We start from the raw sequence: 7798 nt of genomic DNA on the forward strand, positions 1-7798 counted from the left end.
TGCTGCCCCACCCTGTAGCCATGTGCTAATGATTTTACGAGCGACTTATACACTTGCACAAAGTCAGTGACCAGTCCCAGTTGGAAGTCAGTACCAAACAGGAAGGAGGGCAATTAGCACCTACACTGCAAATAAAATTTGAATGGGAAACAATTGGATGTTAATAGTCTTTGTTCTAGCCGACTGCAGACAGATTCTACATGGCAAATGTACACCTCTTGGCTAACTATACTCCTTGGGCAGTCTGGTACTATCTTATGCCATTGTAGGATCTGCTTGGAGATTAGCGGTATCATGCTAAAGGATGTTACAGACCTCTGTCGTGTTTTCCTTTGCAATTGTGATTTAGCAAGAAACCCCAGAGAAGGAAGTTGTTTTGCATTGGGCTCTGGTGTACGTTACCAATTTTTTGTTGGCCTTCAAATACAATGGAATGTTTTTTAGGGCCTGCGTAGCCGGCAAACAACTAAGTCAGAAAATATTGTTCATCGTATTAGATGATGTTTTGGTGTTCTCGTTGTATATATTATCAAGTACGCTCGCCATGCACAAATGACAAAGTTTAATTGTGCTATTACAGATGAATGTTCCTTGGTCGGTTATTTCGGCAATGTTTAATGTTGTACTGCATATTGAATCTGTGAAGTGCAAAAAATGTACGAGTTATTTGGGCAGAGGAGAATTTTATTGTTTTCAGTCTGCTCTTTTGGCATAGTTCTCATCAAACTCTTTTTGCCGTGCCTGAACCAAGCGGCGCTCTCCCCCCATATAAGTGTAATGTGTTGTTATTGTGTGCGCATCTTGGGAGGGGGCCTTGTGTGATGCAGAAACACCCTTATCTAAGTATCATACTTTCACACAACCTGAATTGGAATGTACACATAGATTACATAGCAGCAAAACAAACAGTACTCTGCGATTCTTGAGAAGGAATCTAAGAGGAGCATGCAGGACAATCAGAGCTCAAGCCTATTTGTTAGACCAAAGCTAGAGTATGCGTCCTCTGTGTGGGAGTAATCTTGGCCTCCCTGCCGAAACCCTGCTGCATGGCCGCGCTCTTTTGCGCTTACTAGTGTGGCTGTTGTACACAGTGCACAGCTTAGTTCACTTTATTTCTCACTTTTATTGTTTCGCGCACCACCACCTGCCACACCACCTGCACCTTGTTGCCCAGAACGTGATGTGCCGCGAGGCACTTTGTCCTGTATGACGACGAAGAAGAAAAATACACCACAGCTACCGCCCATTTGTCGTCAAATCAAGCATACTTCTTACTCAAGAAAGACAAAGACATGTTTGATAAAGTCCCCTTACCGTGCTCTTGAGCGCTGGCTGTCAGGTGGAGTATCATCCATGTTGTCACAAGAATGAGTTTCAGACACCAGAGCATGGCTGGCTCCGTTTTAAGCGGTTTTCGCCTCTTTTGTAGCGCGCCGATCTAGAAAGACGCTAGTGTCCTTCCACAAACCAACTGCAAAACTATTTGTCATGCGTCACTGGACTGAATAATTTAGTATTTGTGTCACATTCCAAACAGCACGAGACTCCCCGTCTATCGGGTATACCATATTGTATTTCCACTGATCAATGACAATAAAAATTTATTTGTGTCTAAGAGCTTAGTACTTGTTTTTCAACGATTCGCTGGCTCCGATCTGTAGTTGCACGATATAAATGGTATACGATATTTTTTGTTATCCATGAAACAGAATGGGCCTCAATACAAATCTATTTATCCGTGATCGAAGAGTAACCTATTGTTTTTGGCCATGTAACGTGCGTTCGCATCTGTATCTGTATGTTACCTTTGCCGCATTCGTATGTAGTTCGGCATGTCGTCTGCACTGACCTGCGCAATGATGCATGCACGTTTTTCGCGGTAGCTGTTTTTTTTAATCGTTGTAATATTTTCAAAAATCACCCCTATATTTATGGTATTATGGAACAGCCTGTATGGCTAAGGTGTTTGGTTATCTCTTAGCTTATCTCCAAGCAGATGTGGGGTTATATGTTCTCTAATGTAGAACAGCTAACGTGGCCGCCAGAGGAATCCCGGACATGTCCGAACAGATCCTGACACATTGCATTGGCCGGTGGCAATATGAGTTACAATAAAGAAGTACATACTTTCTCCTGATACGCTATCAGTAATATTAGGGCTTCGTTTTTTGTTGTTTTTTGTTGTTTTATTGTTAAACATATCAAAGAACTAGAGAGGCCGACATTTGCTCGGGAGCAAATACAGCATATTGCAATCGATCTTCATCCCCATGCAAAAATGTACTGTTCCATATCAACCTTTTGCAGGAGTTGACCTGTCCTACAGCATCATCCCACTCCAAACTTGATTTTACAAGAATGGGCTCAGAACACCCCTATCTATGCAAAATGGATTGGTCTTTTTGGCTCATTTCTATAGCTAGTGCTAAAGCTACCCCAATACCAATTTCCAGATCAGTTGGCTTTTTCATGACACAGGAAGCAAAAATATACATTTTTCAAGTGACGCAAAAATATACAATTTTCAAGTGACGCACACCATCTATGTGAATAGAGCCCTGCAGGTATATACCGCGCGCACCTTCATACCAAATTCCAGATCATTTGGTTTTCATACAAAGGCATAGGAGCCAAAACTTAACATTTTTAGGCAAAAAAATTCTAAATTCAACAATTTAGAGTAATGTATAAATTTCTAAGTGATCAATGAAGAAAGCGTTGATGGGTTCCTGTGCTCATATGTCCAATGCACCTCTGTAGCAAATTTCAGGTCATTAGGTTGTAATGCCAGGACACGGGGGCCCAAAATATACATATTTTGTCTAGAAATGACCAAAAACTCTAAATATAATAATTTCTAAGGCCTCTATCAAAAAAGGGAAAAAAACAACGTTTGGGGGTATTTGCTGTCCCTACCTCCATGCCATATTTTTGCTCATTTTGTCAAAAAAAAAAGTTGAATCCATTTGAAGATTTGACAGGAGAAGGAGAAGAAGGAGAGACTGAGAAAAAAAAAAATATTGCAAATCCATACTGTAGTATGAATTGCAATATTACAAGACACAGTGGTGATGTACTCTAACAGGGCTCATGTCATCATCACCATTGGGACATTTGAATATAAACTAGACAAAGGACAGTAAAATGTGAAATAAAATAAAATAACTTACAGCAGTGGGGTAAGGTAATCCAACAAGTATACATAAATACATACAATAGAATAGAATAGTTTATTTGTAGATACATGGCAGTCAATGTACATGTCTGAATTGCGTATCAATTACAAACATTCTTAATGAAAGGATCTTAATACAACTTAAGGTCTCATACCTGTGATACTTAAACTACTCACAGGAAATTCCCTATCCCATTATATTGTTAATTTCTCTACCTCAACTAGAATATTTTGCCTCTAAATACATACATAAAAAATATCATACCATGGCGAATTGAGAAAAGCTTCATTTTTGATGTCCTTGAAATTATTCTTCCAGTCCCCGACAATTCAGCAGACTTAAGGCACGTGGGATGAAGGACATCGCATGTCTTTTAGTTTTACTGACCATTGTTGCACGATAACGTCTTCTGCTGCGTATTTTATTCTGCTACAATATTTTAAAGGACAATGTTCAATCATTTTGGAAACGTTTGGTCTCAAGTATATATGACTGGGTAAGATGCATAATATTGCTATTTGCTTCCTTTGATAAAGAGGGCGAACCCCTGAGTAAAACTTAAGTTAGGGCTGGATCAGACAAAGTTTTCAAATCAAGCGTTGAGCTTACAAGATCCTGATGATTGCAGAGAAGGGATATTCTAAGTTGGCTGTAGTTAGGACAGTACGAAGAATAGTGGACAACGCTTTCACATCGGGAGCCACATCTGCAAGAAGGACTTCTGCTCGTCATTATTTGTCTGTCAGGAGACTGTTAATATCATCGGTATGATATATATTGTTGCAACTGTCTTGTGTACATGTAATCTGCAGCGTAGGCTGATACCTACGCCACTATGTGTTAGTTGTGTTAGTTAAGTAGTGACGTCGCTGTTGTGTGACGTCAGTGTCAATGGTCACGTGGCCACTCTCTTCTCCACACATCTAGTGTGTTAGAATAGTCTGAATGCCACTGTTTGAATTATGCTGTCAACATGAATACGTGGGACTGTGGGACCGCGTGGCACGATCGGGAGCGCGTTGGTCTCAGGCCCGAGAGGTCCGGGGTTCAAATCCGCTTGCCGTGTCACCGATCTTGTGCCCTTGGGAAAGGCACTTTACACGACTTTCCTCACCTAACTCAGGTGTAAATGAGTACATAGCTGCGGCTAGTGGCAGTGACAGGCCTTTGTGGTGGTGACAGGCCATAGGGGCATGTTCGGGCATGACGCACCCGCCATGACACATGAGTCAGGGGTAGGAGGAACCCCTTGCATCCTTGGTCGGAAGTCCTCCTAGGAGACGGAAACTCCAAACAACAAACCTGCATCTGCTGGGGCCGTCTTACACGTTGCAAACAGTTGCCCCTGTAGGACTAGCGCGCCAGTGGACAAGAGGGTGGAGAAGGACGTGCACACCCCTCCTTCACCTTAAAAACCCAAGTGCAGGCCAGGCAGACGGGTCGCCTTAAACCCGTCCGCCTACCATTGTCTTCCGAGACAGACGGATGCCAACAACATGAATACGAATAACCTGTGAAATGGATACAATACAGCTGATTACATTGACAGCTTTAATCGTTCGTATCCAACCAATTATACGCTGAGACCAAATTTTAAAGTTTTGACATGATTTTGACTGACTAAAACAAGAAACTGTTTTCATATAAATGCCACATAGAAATTACTAGGGCTATTGAAGTAAACTCCCTTTCAAGATATTGAGTTTACTGTTGTAGGAACATGATACGTATACAAATGTATTTTCAGTTAATGTTCCAGGTCAGATCCACCAGAAGACGAAATTGTTTCTGATTGAAATCTTTAGAACTTTTCAAGAAAGTATTTACTTCTGTTGTTAGATTCACAGGTGCTACTGTGTCATCTACATTCTTATCTACAATTATAAGAAAACATGCTTAGTCTTTCAATTTCTAAAGTCAAGAAAATACCAAAAGACTTGACCATGTCTCCCCAAAACAAGGAGGCTGATTATTTCAACCTCATTGCTTTAAACTAGTAATATTCTAGAGTAAGAATATTACAGGAAGTAGTATAATGTATTATCTCCATAGCCATGCCAGTATGCTCGTAAATTATTGTTTATTATATATTGCTGAAATTAGAAGGATATTCAGCATAACTAAACTTTAAGCTTCATTAACAAATCAAACAAGTAGATACTAGTATATGCACCGGTAATCTATGTCAATTTTACTTTTAAATAAAAAATTGTCTATTTATAAATCTACATTACGCAAATTTGTTCCCAATTTCATACTGCCCCCTTCTCCCACATTCTTACATATATGTAATTCCCATTGTCCTTAGAACACCTAGCAATGTACAATATGAGCAATATAACTATGCTAATACATACAGAACATCTGTAAGGAGTGAGGAATAATAGCTAGAAAGTCAGTCATTTTTTTACCATTAAATCAAACAGATTTTGATTCAGACCAAATGTCAGTTTTACTGCCCAGGGTCAGTTTCTTCATAGCATCTGACCACTGTGAGGCCAGAGATTTGTGAGTTTTGTCGGTACACATTGATAATCATTACGCTTTAATAACCAGCTAACACAAAAAAGGAACTTATTAATCTGTCATCATTATACAAGTCAATATGCAGGACTCAAAAAGTCTTGTCTCTAAGAATTGCCTACTCCTGTTCTTTGTTTTATATAACATTATTAAAGACTGAAGATCCTAAAACAAACATTTTAGGCTGAGTATTGGTAATTATACTTGCTAGAGTGCCATTAAAAGTGTAAATTTTTCCCCTCCTACTAAATTGTTTGGGAGCCCATGTTTTTTCTTATCGTCAAAAGTTCCCTTTTTTGTACGGATGGGGTAAAATCATTTTCTGTCCTGGGATAAAGATACATGTCTTGTATATAGCTCTGTATATAGCTCGTCTGAAGACAACATTCCTTTATCAAATAGACGCCATTTTGAATCATATCAAAGAAGTCTGCAGACTGATAGGATGGCAGCTGTCTGGTCATGTCTGGTGTATGTGGTGACAGTGTAGATACACAGATACATTATAACCATAGTGTTGTACCAAGTGCATTTACTGTTACTTGGATAGACAGGTAATAAAAACAGTTTCAATCCAACTTTCTTGGAATTCTGCTGTGTAATTGTGTGTGTGTGATGCTCCAATGCTTGAAAGTTTGTTTATTATTGATTAACAGCACCTAAGCTGTCTGTCTGGCTTGGCAGGTAAAGGTGTGACAAGCTGTGAACTTGCCCATTGTTCTCCTCAGGTAGACTTGTACCCTGCTGCCAGGCACTAAGTCAACAAATTAATTATCTATATTGTTCCTCTATCCAAACAAAAGTATTACATTTCGCCCTTGGAATGCCCAACAGTTGCAATTTTGTCATCCTATCTTTTTCTTAGAAGCGCAATCATATACAATGTTCTTATTTGTCGCACAAGATATGTCGGGTAAGGCTTAGGTCACATTTCAACAAAGGGGCCCGGCCGGGCAGCTTTCGGGAGCAAAAAGAATGATATAGAAGACTTCAAAATACACAAATTGTCAGAATAAGATTCATGGGCATGATTTGTGTATATTTCTAGGAATACATTTTAATGTTTCGTTTCTTAAAACATCCCGACCGGGCCCCGGTTCGGAAATGTGACCTAAGCCTATGTAGACATGTTGTTCTTTAATGTTCAGGTGGTCCCGTGGTTGTGCATATTACCACTTCCCTGGTTGCCAAGAATATTTCACGTATGCCATTTTTGAAAATATTTTGAGCATATCAAAGAATATCTCTGTTATAATCGTACTAGTAGGCCTGGGACCACCTAAACATTATAGAGTACTCTTTACTGAAAACATTCATATCATATTTGTGTCAAAAATATGTCCCTGTGTGTTGCGCCGAGGGCCTATAAGGTACAAAATCTAGCTGTGCTTATCACATTCATATTTTAATATCAGTGAGTCTTTCGTGAAATCCATGTGGTCTCAAAATATGCTATGGGTCTGTGGCTCTACTTCCTGTTGGAAATTTCGGAAAATACCAAATCAGTAACTTACTACAGCACATCAAAGCTGGTGAATCAGTTAATTAGGCAGAAGGGTGAAACGTAAGATACATGTAATAGGAATCTTTTATTGTTGGATCCCAAGCCCTCAGGATCACCCAACTTTCCACCCCTTCAGTGCGCCTGGAGACTCCACGACGATGCCATGTCTTTGCATGGGTACCGGTGGAGGGGGTAACAAAAATTTTCACTCAAGAACAACATGAACGAATCTTATATCATAAACACCAACGAGGTTGTCTTTATTTACATGGCATAGTTGCGATTATTCCATAACTAGATTGAACATTGCCATCGCCTATCGTCACAAGAGAGCGGCTCCGAGAATCCTTCCCAACGGCATAATAGACGCACCGTTTCAACTTTGGCCCTCACAATCAGAGGGCGGTGGAAAATCAGCGAGGTTTTTCACCTTTCCCAATTTTGTACCGTTCGTTACCCTAAAGCTAGGGGCACAACGTGCCGTACGTGCAAATACATACTCTACGTGCCAAAACGTGGACAATCTTTTGGTATCCGTAAGTGGTAAGTACCGTCTCCGTACGAACTCATACGGAATTCGACGGATTTAGCGGCA

This window comes from Branchiostoma floridae, chromosome 14 (assembly GCF_000003815.2).
Source record: "Branchiostoma floridae strain S238N-H82 chromosome 14, Bfl_VNyyK, whole genome shotgun sequence".
In the NCBI taxonomy this organism is placed as follows: Eukaryota; Metazoa; Chordata; class Leptocardii; order Amphioxiformes; family Branchiostomatidae; genus Branchiostoma; species Branchiostoma floridae.